Source organism: Balaenoptera borealis, assembly GCF_965194805.1.
Source record: "Balaenoptera borealis genome assembly, chromosome: 15".
NCBI classification, from domain to species: domain Eukaryota; kingdom Metazoa; phylum Chordata; class Mammalia; order Artiodactyla; family Balaenopteridae; genus Balaenoptera; species Balaenoptera borealis.
In genome coordinates, this window is record NC_138871.1 from 19426467 (window position 1) to 19441208 (window position 14742).

General features: G+C 37.8%; 1 protein-coding gene across 3 annotated transcripts in view; it reads right to left on the minus strand.

The window, feature by feature from the left end:
* CTNNA2 (catenin alpha 2) overlaps nt 1-14742 on the minus strand; it is a 1192234-nt gene that overhangs the window by 185231 nt on the left and 992261 nt on the right. The gene's annotated exons all lie outside the window — the stretch shown is intronic.

A 14742-nucleotide genomic window follows, 5' to 3' on the forward strand; every position in this document is an offset into this window, starting at 1 on the left:
CCTCAACAGAGCTCTCTTCTCAGATGTTTCTTATTTAAGCAAGTTACTAGCCCTGTAATGGTTTCTCCTCTCTGTCTTGTATTTTGGTTTTGTTTGGGTTTTTTTAACAGCCTCTGTAGACCTAAACAGAATTAACTGAGCACACCTCACACATGGGAAACTCACCAATCATGAAGCCATTATTAAAGCCAGCAGAGAATACCTGTTCTGAATGTACCATATGAGCGTCCACCCACTGGCTGCCTCCACGGTGAAGACTGGCACCAATATTGCAAACCAGCGTCCTGTTCTCAGACTGATATTCCTGACATCACCCCTCCATAAGTCCATAAGGGGTTGAAGTGTGGGTGGGAGGTTACTGTCAAGCCCTATCAGCCTGGACCGTATCTAGCCAAGGCCAGTAATGACCTGTGCTCTTCAACCTTGAAAAGAACTTAAGCCAGAAAAAACTGGGCAGGGGGTGTGTTAGGAGATCCACCCTCACCAGATTTGGAATGGGAAATCCAACGGATGGATTGCTAACTGCTGTAAATGTAGCCCCGAGTGCCCACAGGAACATTAGGCAACAGCCCCTTAACTTATACCCATTGAGCGTAGCCAGTCTGCCTCCTTGATCTTCAGACAGGCTTTCAGTTACAACTCCAGCTCCACCAGACATAGAACCAACCCCACACCTTCATCCTACCCTCTCCCACCGTGACCTGGGTGGAGGACTCTGGTGCTTTCGCCTCATTCTGGCTGACACCTTCCCAAGAGATTGGATGTGCTTGCTCGATCCCCAGAACAAATCTCCCTGATCTAAAAGACAGATTCTCATCATATCATATGCAAACCCAAACCTGTTCTGAGCAAACTTGATGGTTTGAACATTTGGCTCTCTCCAGAATGTTTTGTCTGCGTTGGTTTTCCCCCACTCATTCTGCAAGGAGCACCCACCACTCCTCCAAAGTGAGCTCCATGCCTTTGTGAGGGGACTAACCCAAATCAGGGGTACAATGTGTGACTTGGGCTCTGTGTCAGTTTTGCCTGAGATGTTAGAATGAGGAGAGCTGCCCAGAAAACCTCACCCATTTTGACAATAAGCCCCATGAGACCTGAATGATTTGGGAAGCAGATGGAATTTTATGGACCATTGGGTTTAAAGCCATCAAGTGCATAGTTGACTGGATTATAGCCAGTGCCTCAAAAGCAGGCATCATGTCTGTTTTACTCACCAATGTTTATTTATAGCACCTAGCACAATGCCTGGCGAACAGAAGATGCTTCATGGATGAACTGAGGTCCACAGTATATCACAGTTTTGTGAGCGGAAATAAATTAAATAAACCTAGTTCTTAATAAATAAAATAAACCTAGTTCTTAGTCCTAATAGTATTATGTACTAGCTGCAGGACCATGGGCAGAGAATATAACTAAAGTTCAGCTGCCTCAACTATAAAATGGAAATAATAGTATTTGTTATGAGGAGAAGTGTATCCCCCCAATTTTGTATGTTGAAGTCCTAACCCCCAGTACCTCAGAAAGTGGCTATATTTGGAGATAGGGCCTTTAAAGAAGTAATTAAGGTAAAATAGACTCTGGCCTGATTTGGCTGGTTTCCTTATAAAGAAGAAAAGATTAGGATGTAGACACACACAGAGGAAAGATCACGTGAAGACAAAGGGAGAAGATGGCCATCCTCAAGCCAAGGAGAGAGACTTCAGAATGAAATCAACTCTGGTGATCCCTTGGTCTTAGACATCTAGTTTCCCCTTTGTTTATGCCACCCATTCTGTGATAACTGTTATGGTAGTCTTGGCAAGCTAAGACAAGTACTTGTGATATCTGATAGAATGGTTATTATATTCCTATATAGTATCTGTAATAATAAGTACCAAATACAGTTTAAATGTTGTTAGAAGTGGATTAAAGTTTTACTGAGCTCTGACCGCCACAGCAACAGTCAGCTCTACCCACCACCAGAGCCTCCCATAAAGCCTCTTAGATAGCCTCAACCACCAGAGGGCAGACAGCAGAAGCAAGAAGAACTACAATCCTGCAGCCTGTGGACCAAACACCACAGTTACAGAAAGATAGACAAGATGAAAAGGCAGAGGGCTATGTACCAGATGAAGGAAAAAGAAAAAACCCCAGAAAAACAACTAAACGAAGTGGAGATAGGCAACCTTCCAGAAAAAGAATTCAGAATAATGATAGTGAAGATGATCCAGGACCTCGGAATAAGAATGGAGGCAAAGATTGAGAAGATGCAAGAAATGATTAACAAAGACCTAGAAGAATTAAAGAACAAACAAACAGAGATGACCAATACAATAACTGAAATGAAAACTACACTAGAAGGACTCAATAGCAGAATAACTGAGGCAGAAAAACGGATAAGTGACCTGGAAGACAAAATGGTGGAATTCACTGCTGCGGAACAGAATAAAGAAAAAAGAATGAAAAGAAATGAAGACAGCCTAAGAGACCTCTGGGACAACATTAAACGCAACAACATTCACATTATAGGGGTCCCAGAAGGAGAAGAGAGAGAGAAAGGACCAGAGAAAATATTTGAAGAGATTATAGTCGAAAACTTCCCTAACATGGGAAAGGAAATAGCCACCCAAGTCCAGGAAGTGCAGAGAGTCCCATACAGGATAAACCTAAGGAGAAACATGCCGAGACACATAGTAATCAAAGTGGCAAAAATTAAAGACAAAGAAAAATTATTGAAAGCAGCAAGGGAAAAATGACAAATAACACACACGGGAACTCCCATAAGGTTAACAGCTGATTTCTCAGCAGAAACTCTGCAAGCCAGAAGGGAGTGGCATGATATACTTAAAGTGATGAAAGGGAAGAACCTACAACCAAGATTACTCTACCCAGCAAGGATCTCATTTAGATTTGATGGAGAAATCAAAAGCTTTACAGACAAGCAAAAGCTAAGAGAATTCAGCACCACCAAACCAGCTCTACAACAAATGCTAAAGGAACTTCTCTAAGTGGGAAACACAAGAGAAGAAAAGGACCTACAAAAACAAACCCAAAACAATTAAGAAAATGGTCATAGGAACATACATATCAATAATTACCTTAAACGTGAATGGATTAAATGCTCCAACCAAAAGACATAGACTGGCTGAAGGGCTACAAAAACAAGACCCATATATATGCTGTCTACAAGAGACCCACTTTAGACCTAGGGACACATACAGACTGAAAGTGAGGGGATGGAAAAAGATATTCCATGCAAATGGAAATCAAAAGAAAGCTGGAGTAGCTATACTCATATCAGATAAAATAGACTTTAAAATAAAGAATGTTACAAGAGACAAGGAAGGACACTACATAATGATCAAGGGATCAATCCAAGAAGAAGATATAACAATTATAAATATATATGCACCCAACATAGGAGCACCTCAATACATAAGTCAACTGCTAACAGCTATAAAAGAGGAAATCGACAGTAACACAATAATAGGGGGGGACTTTAACACCTCACTTACACCAATGGACAGATCATCCAAAATGAAAATGAATAAGGAAACAGAAGCTTTAAATGACACAATAGACCAGATAGATTTAATTGATATACAGGACATTCCATCCAAAAACAGCAGATTACACGTTCTTCTCAAGTGCACATGGAACATTCTCCAGGATAGATCACATCTTGGGTCACAAATCAAGCCTCAGTAAATTTAAGAAAATTGAAATCATATCAAGCATCTTTTCTGACCACAACGCTATGAGATTAGAAATGAATTACAGGGAAAAAAACGTAAAAAAGACAAACACATGGAGGCTAAACAATAGGTTACTAAATAACCAAGAGATCACTGAAGAAATCAGAGAGGAAATCAAAAAATACCTAGAGACAAATGACAATGAAAACATGACGACCCAAAACCTATGGGATGCAGCAAAAGCAGTTCTAAGAGGGAAGTTTATAGCTATACAAGACTATCTCAAGAAACAAGAAAAATCTCAAGTAAACAATCTAACCTTACACCTAAAGAAACTAGAGAAAGAAGAACAAACAAAACCCAAAGTTAGCAGAAGGAAAGAAATCATAAAGATCAGAGCAGAAATAAATGAACTAGAAACAAAGAAAACAATAGCAAAGATCAATAAAACTAAAAGCTGGTTCTTTGAGAAGATAAACAAAATTGATAAGCCATTAGCCAGACTCATCAAGAAAAAGAGGGAGAGGACTCAAATCAATAAAATCAGAAATGAAAAAGGAGAAGTTACAACAGACACCGCAGAAATACAAAGCATCCTAAGAGACTACTACAAGCAACTTTATGCCAATAAAATGGACAACCTGGAAGAAATGGACAAAGTCTTAGAAAGGTATAACCTTCCAAGACTGAACCAGGAAGAAACAGAAAATATGAACAGACCAATCACAAGTAATGAAATTGAAACTGTGATTAAAAATCTTCCAACAAACAAAAGTCCAGGACCAGATGGCTTCACAGGTGAATTCTATTAAACATTTAGAGAAGAGCTAACACCCATCCTTCTCAAACTCTTCCAAAAAATTGCAGAGGAAGGAACACTCCCAAACTCATTCTATGAGGCCACCATCACCCTGATACCAAAACCAGACAAAGGCACTACAAAAAAAGAAAATTACAGACCAATATCACTGATGAATATAGATGCAAAAATCCTCAACAAAATACTAGCAAACAGAATCCAACAACACATTAAAAGGATCATACACCACGATCAAGTGGGATTTATCCCAGGGATGCAAGGATTCTTCAATATACGCAAATCAATCAATGTGATACACCATATTAACAAATTGAAGGAGAAAAACCATATGATCATCTCAATAGATGCAGAAAAAGCTTTTGACAAAATTCAACACCCATTTACGATAAAAACTCTCCAGAAAGTGGGCATAGAGGGAACCTACCTCAACATAATAAAGGCCATATATGACAAACCCACAGCAAACATCATTCTCAATGGTGAAAAACTGAAAGAATTTCCTCTAAGATCAGGAACGAGACAAGGATGTCCACTCTCACCACTATTATTCAACATAGTTCTGGAAGTCCTAGCCACAGCAATCAGAGAAGAAAAAGAAATAAAAGGAATACAAATTGGAAAAGAAAAAGTAAAACTGTCACTGTTTGTGGATGACATGATACTATACATAGAGAATCCTAAAACTGCCACCAGAAAACTGCTAGAGCTAATTAATGAATATGGTAAAGTTGCAGGATACAAGATCAATGCACAGAAATCTCTTGCATTCCTATACACTAATGATGAAAAATCTGAAAGAGAAATTATGGAAACACTCCCATTTACCATTGCAACAAAAAGAATAAAATACCTAGGAATAAACTTACCTAGGGAGACAAAAGACCTGTATGCAGAAAACTATAAGACACTGATGAAAGAAATTAAAGATGATACCAACAGATGGAGAGATATACCATGTTCTTGGATTGGAAGAATCAACATTGTGAAAATGAGTATACTACCCAAAGCAATATACAGATTCAATGCAATCCCTATCAAATTACCAATGGCAATTTTTACAGAGCTAGAACAAATCATCTTAAAATTTGTATGGAATCACAAAAGACCCCGAATAGCCAAAGCAGTCTTGAGGGAAAAAAATGGAGCTGGAGGAATCAGACTCCCTGACTTCAGACTATACTACAAAGCTACAGTAATCAAGACAATATGGTACTGGCACAAAAACAGAAACATAGATCAATGGAACAAGATAGAAAGCCCAGAGGTTAACCCACGCACCTATGGTCAACTAATCTATGACAAAGGAGGCAAAGATATACAATGGAGAAAAGACAGTCTCTTCAATAAGTGGTGCTGGGAAAACTGGACAGCTACATGTAAAAGAATGAAATTAGAATACTCCCTAACACCATACACAAAAATAAACTCAAAATGGATTAGAGACCTAAATATAAGACTGGACACTATAAAACTCTTAGAGGATAACATAGGAAGAACACTCTTTGACATAAATCACAGCAAGATCTTTTTTGATCCACCTCCTAGAGTAATGGAAATAAAAACAAAAATAAACAAATGGGACCTAATGAAACTTCAAAGCTTTTGCACAGCAAAGGAAACCATAAACAAGACGAAAAGACAACCCTCAGAATGGGAGAAAATATTTGCAAACGAATCAAGGGACAAAGGATTAATCTCCAAAATATATAAACAGCTCATTCAGCTCAATATTAAAGAAACAAACACCCCAATCCAAAAATGGGCAGAAGACCTAAATAGACATTTCTCCAAAGAAGACATACAGACGGCCACGAAGCACATGAAAAGATGCTCAACATCACTAATTACTAGAGAAATGCAAATCAAAACTACAATGAGGTATCACCTCACTCCTGTTAGAATGGGCATCATCAGAAAAGCTACAAACAACAAATGCTGGAGAGGGTGTGGAGAAAAGGGAACCCTCTTGCACTGTTGGTGGGAATGTAAATTGATACAGCCACTATGGAGAACAATATGGAAGTTCCTTAAAAAACTAAAAATAGAATTACCATATGACCCAGCAATCCCACTACTGAGCATATACCCAGAGAAAACCGTAATTCAAAAAGACACATGCACCCGAATGTTCATTGCAGCACTATTTACAATAGCCAGGTCATGGAAGCAACCTAAATGCCCATCAACAGACAAATGGATAAAGAAGTTGTGGTACATATATACAATGGAATATTACTCAGCCATAAAAAGGAACGAAATTGAGTCATTTGTTGAGAAGTGGATGGATCTAGAGACTGTCATACAGAGTGAAGTAAGTCAGAAAGAGAAAAACAAATATCGTATATTAATGCATGTATGTGGAACCTAGAAAAATGGTACAGATGAGCTGGTTTGCAGGGCAGAAGTTGAGACACAGATGTAGAGAATGGACATATGGACACCAAGGGGGGAAATCTGCGGTGGGGTGGGGATGGTGGTGTGCTGAATTGGGCGATTGGGATTGACATGTATACACTGATGTGTATAAAATTGATGCCTAATAAGAACCTGCAGTATAAAAAAACAAAGAAACAAAACAACTAATACTAAACTTTCATTGGGTTATTTGTATGGAAATATGTTAATATAAATGTTTCAGACATTACATGAAATTTCTAAAAATCTTATATGTTCTGGTATAATGTTATAAGTAATAATCCTAGTTATTACTTTAAAATGTATATCTCAGAAATAACTAATTTTCTTGTCAACTGCATTATTATGAACTTTCATCAAATCTTTAACTGTGGTCATTTTTAAGTCTTTTCTCATTTACAGACAGTTCTGGGTGTACTCTGATGCTTTTGCAAATATGTTCCTATTAAAGGGTTTCATCTTCAAGGAATTCATGGAAAAGACTCTGACAAGTACAGGTTTCTGGTAACTGACTGTACTGCTGAACTGAATGAATAAGCATTTTCAGAACTCTAATGAAAACCTGATGAACTCAAAAAAGTGCTAACAAAAGATCAAGATGAAAAAAAAAAATTTAATTACATGGGACTGAGTGAACTGATGAGGATGAGTATAATTTTTGTGACTTTCTGTCTGAATTTAAAAAAACAAAAATCCCACAAGGACTCAGAGGCAAAGAATATAGAGATCAATTTTCACTGCAAAGTAAAGGAGCTGTTACAGTGGAGGATTACTGGACTGAATGTCAATATTATGACATAGTATGAGTGTGTTTCAAGTTTGGTAATTGCAATCATTGTTGCTTTTGTTGTGGTCATCCATGTACAATGCTTCGTGTCAGTCTATTTATCTCTTGTAAAAATAAAATACAGTGTGTGTGTGTGAAAAAAAAACACATTCTTAAAAAAAAAAAAAATGTTGTTATAATTAGCCATGTATTCAATATGCTCTGATATATAACTGCCCTCATATTCTGGATCTTGGGATTTTGTCCATGTCCAAATTCCATTTTTTGCCATCCTCTTTATGATTTATTTGACTCTAATCTGGTACATCTTGATTTAAACATACCTAAAAATCTTTTTTTTTTTTTTTCAAGAGTAATTGTTGGACTGAGAAACTAATAGCAGCATGAAGGAATACGTAATTCTTGAATTTGGATTGTAAAATCTTCTGATTTTGGCTAGATTTTCCTTAATTCACAAATAAGATCCTAAAAATGTTCCCACCTCCTAAAATTATATCATGTATTTTGCTCAAATAGAATTTGAGTTATTACCCAATCCAAGAGAACAGGAGTTCCAAACTAAAGGGTTGGACCATATGCTAAGTATGAGTTCCAGTGCAGTGATTCACAGAACTCCATCTCTTGACTGAAGTCCAGTCCAATAAGAACATGGTAGCAAGTGTGATGCAGTATGGATGGGAGCTCAGGGGTCTGTGTCATAAGATGGGCCTTCTGTCCACCTACTCACAGTGGCACATAATAACACAAGAGGGTGACAAGGCCATACAAAGGACAATGACTCACAAGTTTTCAGAGAAAGATAAGTGGGATGTAAATATTTCTTCCAAAGTGGGAAGGGGGAAAATAGTTTTGGGTTTTCTTTTAAACATTGACACCTTAATGGTCAGGAGGCTATTAATGAAGACTTGGGTAAGACAAATAGACAAAAAAACTATAAAAAAGAAATAGAAATGCTCCTCTCAGGTTGCACTGCAGCAAATTACCATCCAACTCTGTGATTCTATTGATTTACCTGCGCTATATCAAACTTTAATCACAATAAACCATAGACTAATACGGATCTGCCAACAACAAGTGCCCTTAGCAGAAGACTTTGATTACTAGGGACACTTCTGAAAATTTTTTTAAGATTGCCCAGCCTGGAAAGTTAGAGATACAAGGAAGCATCTGAAAAGTGTTTCTTCTGTTGGTTTTGCAAAAAGTATGTATGACATTCTGCTTTTTCAAAGTTAGAACTTTCAGAAAATACATGAACAAAAGAAAAAGGAAGGGGTTGGAGGGTTAAGGGGAGGAACTCCAGACAAGGATAATTACCATAAGAAGAATTCCTTGAGAAGAAATGACAATTTGCTTTTGTTTCATGGACTAAATTACAACAGATTAACCAAATGGCCTCAGCACATCTTTATCATTTAGATATCTCTTGATGTTTGTTTATTCCCAGTACATAAAGCTAACTACATTAAACCAGCATGTTCTTAACTGTGGCCACAAAAAAAAAGTTTATCAAGATGTTAATAAATGGCCCCCTAAAAGGAAAAAAACAACAAACAAACACTGATCTTGATATAACTAGGAAATTTGCATACTATGCCTCAGAGATTTACTATGTCTATACGAAAATTAAAAACCTGGAGAACTCCTACAACCATGGAATCTGTATGTTTAAATTCGTTCAATCCAGAGTTTTCCAGGAAATATCTACTAACATCTCAAGAAACAATGTTCTTCAAATCACGGTTTGTGACAGGTTGGCTTAAATACTACTGTTTCTATAGGTTTCCAATACCATAGCTCTGCATTAAGAGAAGATGAGACACACACGTAATGAATACCCTAAACGATCACTCTATTTTCCTCTGAAATGTGCAGGAAATTCAACCACATGTGCTTTATTTCTTAGCTAATGCCAATAACATAGTTAACTCTCATTTCTCTTAGCACATGCAGACATGACCACAAATACTTTTGGAAGTATCATTTACCATTAGCGGACTTGGATGCTGTACCAAGGTCATAGTGTGGGGTAAACCAGAGGACACATGACCCCTAGAACTGAGCGGCCCTGGCTTTTATAGCTAGGTCTGTCATAGACTTGTCCAGTGTTAAGCTCCTTAATCTCTCTGAGACTCAGTATCTTTATCATTAGATAAACTGTATAGTCATTTTAATGCCTGAAGTTCCAAGAAACTATGAGTTTTGAATTCAAAGGTACAAAGTTAATTAAAAACCTTAAATGTTCCTGCCTTAGTCAGAGGCTCTATTTTAAAATGCACCAGGAGACAGATCATTAAACGGCATTTTAAGCATAGGAAGATATTTGAAAACAGAGAACAGAGACAGAAGGAAAGCCAGAGATAACTCAAAGCATATGGCCACGTGGAAGGATTACAGGTGATTTCTAGTTTGTTCTAACTTATCTGTGGTTTCTAATGTTTTGCAATGAACAGGTATTATTGTTGCAATAAAAAATAGACCAAAAAGAATTTAATTTTTGTTTCTAAGTCTTCCAAGTCCTTAAGCAAGCTTCTGCTGGTTTGAAAACCCTCATTGTGGATGGCTAATCAAACATTCTAGACTAAATGTGCAAACCATAATCATCAATATTTGGTACAAGTGGGACCATGCATTAAAAAGGCATCTACAGGTAGATGATCAAACACATGGTAGGAACTTGAGTGTGAATCTCTTAAGAATTGCTTTTTAAAATTAATGGAAGAAAAGAAGAAATAGAAAGAGGGAGGAGGAGAAGGGGAATGGGGGAAATGAAAGCATTGCTGCCCCGTCAATCCACAATTTTAGCATGATTATTTGGGCTCCTGGTTTTCTGGAAACCCTGCTAAATGCAAAGTCCCCTGAAACACATTAAACCTTATCAGCTCCTTGCCTATTAAGAGCATGACCCTGTAAAAATCAGTCCCAGGACAGGAAGTTTGAAAAAAATGCCAGCAGGAAAGATTTTTGCAAATAGTTCAGCTGTGGTTCTCAGTCCTGGCAGTACACTGACATCACCTGGCTGATGCTCAGGCCCTATTCCAGAGCAAATGAATTAGAATCTCTAGGGGTGGGGCCCAGGTTTGGAGCTTTTGAAGTTCCCCAGGGGATACTAATGTGTAGGCGGGATTCAGAAACATATAGGGTAGGTGAAACACAGGAATTACAAGCAAATCCTACTGACCTTTCAATTTAGCTAAATGCTCCTCAGAAACAAGAGTAGTTTCATTTCCTGAACTATTTGAAAATTTTCAGATTATAACTGACTAAGGGTGAAACTGAGTATAATTATCCTTATTGCTGAACATTGTCTTAAAATTCTCACTTCTCCCTTGCCTAATAAATCCAGGCTGGTGAAGGAAATGGTGTCTTTCTTTAGTGAGTGAGGCTCACTTATACATCCTGGGATCTTTATAAGATCTGAGGACAAAGATGGAGAAGGTATCAGTGATGGGCCTTTTAAGGAGAGAGACCAGTCTCTCCTGGACAGTTGTCCTTAAACTAAGAAGCCATGACCAGCTTATTCTGTTGTATTTTGACTCTTTCTAGAACACATTGCAGTGCTTAGGGCTCTGGTTAGTTGTGTCTAATTACTTGAGACTTTACCATAAATATTCAACAGGATAATCTATATGTTCATATCTGTCTTGTTACTTTTTTGAAAAGATAAGATGAAATGGTTAATTGTATCCCGCCCCTGTCTCTTTGGAAGAATGGGCAAACTTGGAAGAATGGGCAAGTTAAGAGGGTCCTTCTTAGTCACATTCCGTCTCCAACCCCACTCTAACTTGCCCGCTCCCCCACCAACTTCTACACAACTTGATAGCATCTTTGGATTTTTAAAACTGAGATAAAAAATTTTCCCACCATTTGTTTAGAAGATTGAGGGTCATCAAAGGGTCATCAAACTGAAGTTACCCCAGAGTGGGAGGAGAAAGTAAGAAGAGGCCTGACTAATGGGGGTAGGAAAGGAGAAATTATTCTACCAGTGGCTTTCCCCCCACGGGAACTAACAAACCTCCTCCTCATATACCAGGAGGTATCAGAGCATCTGTGCATATATGAAATTATGCAATAACCTGTACATAATCTGGTATGAATGGAGTAGATGCCTCCCACGCAGGTCTAGAGTAAGAGAAATAAAAGAACAATAATTATACACTGAGAAACTTGCTTCTAGACTTCCGTAAGATCCTTAGGACTTTAGGGAAGGGGTCAGCTATATTTATTTGCCTTAGAAAAAATAAAATCAAGTGATAATCTTGTGAATGAGCTTCATGGAGTCGACACAAACAGTTTACACATATCATCCAAGAGATTTTTCAGAGGGTAGAAGAATAGATTGACTCTGAAGGAATTTGGTTCACTTGAGAAAATGAATTACAGGAGAAAAACTATACCAGGGTCTCTTGGTTCTTGGAGAAGAAAATCTGGACTACCAACCATTCCTTCCTAAAATATTCCACTACATGAACTATAAAAATGACACCAAGCACAGAGATAAGATCCACCATTTAACTGGAAGAACACTTAACATCTATCTATTTTCAGCAATGTCTCTGATTTTGATCGTGAACATATTCATGATGGTCATAATTCTCATCAGATTTATGCAGAAAAAAGCTGGAGAGTTTTGAGTGCACATTAAGGGAATTTGGTGCAATCAGAATACATTTGCCTTTTTTTTTTTTTTAACAAGAAAAATCCTTGTTTCTCCTGAAAGAACCCTAAGGAGGAAATTATTTTCTATTCAATTTTTTTTTTTATTTTCACCAAAGAATAGGAAAAAAGACAAAATGAAAACATATAGTGATAGGTCTTTAAAATTCCATATGACTGGATTCTCACTTGTTAGGAATCTGTGTCGCTTTTAGAATTTCTAGAAATTTTCTCAGGTTCAAAGCCCAACATGTTGAAGTGTGCTGCTGAAAGGGGTTTTAAGTCTAGATGACATCTTTTTCAATGTGTCTTCTTCCTCCCTTTAAAATAATCCCGACATATTTTTTTACTCCAATTATTTTGGTAAAAATTTCTAAGTAAATGAAAGAAAACTAGAAGCTGAAGAGAATGCTTGATAAGTATCAAATACAAACCCAAAAAATGTGTACAAAGTTTTGTAATCATGACTATATGGGGCATTTATTGGAGAACATGTTTAAAGATCATGTCCCAGAATACAGTCTATCACTCTGAGTAGGTCAGTGTAATGAGCAGACCACGTTTGTACACAGTACGGGCTCTTCCTTACAAGACAGCGTGTTTCTACGCGTGGTCCTTATGTTGGCTCTATTATACTTACCTGGATCACTTTATAAAAATACAGATTCCTATACCTCGTTTAAGACATACTGAATTAGACTGTCTTGGTAGGAAGGAGGGCTTAGGAACATGCATTTTTCAAATTTCCCAGGCGACTCTTAGGAAATCTGATGTTAGAAAATCCTGTTCTAAGTGCACCACGTATTCTACAAAAAGGTCAAGAATGCTCTAGCAGTGCTGTGATGGCAAAATTCTGCACTTTTTATTTTTTATTAACCTTTGCCACTACCTCTAAACATTTATTGAGCACTTTGTGTAGGAACAATTATGAGTCTTTTCATCTATCCACTCACATATAATGCCAACTTACGAGGCAGGTGTTAACAATATTCCCCATTTTATCGGTTGGGAAGTGAAGTCAGAGAATTCTGATTTATCCAAGGTGACACATCCTGTAACTGATGAAGCCAGGCTTTGAAACCAGGACATGTGATTTCAGAGACTACATGCTTAACCAGATCACTATAAAATTTCAACTAAATAAAGAAGTCAAGGTTTAAATCTACAATTACTGGTTCCCAAGGGTTTCTACCATACAAACAGGGTCAAGGTTGACCTTGACTAGAGCAACTGGGTCAGTGTTTATCAAAATGGGGCCTCTGGACTGTGTCAGAATCACCTGGGAAAGGGGCAAGAAACAAGGACTGGCTAAAAATCAGATTCTTGGGTTTTAACCCAGACCTAGTGCACCAAGTTTTCAGTGCAGTAAAAAACCAAGAATCTGTATTTTACGAGTACCCGCAGGTGATTCTTATACACAGTAAAGTTTGAGAACCACTGTATCAGGTAAATATAAGCCCAAGGAAGCAAGAATAAACTCACAGATGATGAAGTTAATTTTTCCTACCCTTAGATTATGATCTAAATGATAAGGTTAAGGCAGTGGTTCTCAATAATGGGTGATTTCTCCTCCCAGTAACATTGGGCAATGTGCAGAGATATTTTTGCTTGTCACATTTGGGGGTATGCTATTGGTATCTAGTGAGTATAGGCGAGGGATGCTGCTAGACATCTTATAATGCACAAGACAGGCTCCAAAACAAAGAATTATCTGGCCTAAAGTGTTAGTCATGCTGAAGTTGAGAAACCCTGCATTAGGGTATTAGGATGGAAAACAGCCTTGTCTCCTCCTTTCCTCAGCAGCAGGGACAACTTTTTCATTCTCTTCCATGCCTATGATTCCTACTATGCCACCATTGTTCTAGTATTTAAGCCTAGCTAAATTATCCTTTCTCCTACTTTTCACATCACCAGATTCCACTGTTTCTTCATGTACTAATATGCCTAAAAATGTTTCTGTGAATGCTCCCATTCTTATCCACCTTAACCTAAAATCAAGTTTCACTAGAAGGTCAGTTGACTAGTAATCATAAAATTTAGAACTGAACTCAGAGACCTTCTGATCCAGCCACAAGTTTTCTAAGTAGGGAAAGCTAAGGCTCAGAGAAGGTGTGGGATAGCAGAAAGTGCACAGGCTTTGGGTGCAGACAGATCAGAGTTTGAAGCCCAGTTTTGTCCTTCACCAGACAGGAGACCTTATGAAGCTATTTTAACATTTTTCAAGTCTCCCATACCAACTTCACAGCATCTGTGAGGAGGTACAAAAACGCATATGTGATGTGCCCCATGTGGTCTGGGTTAAAACCCATGGAAGCACACAACACATTTCTAACCCCTTTTCTTCCCCAGAGACTTTCAAAGTCTTGCCTGAAATATCAAACTAATAGTATCTC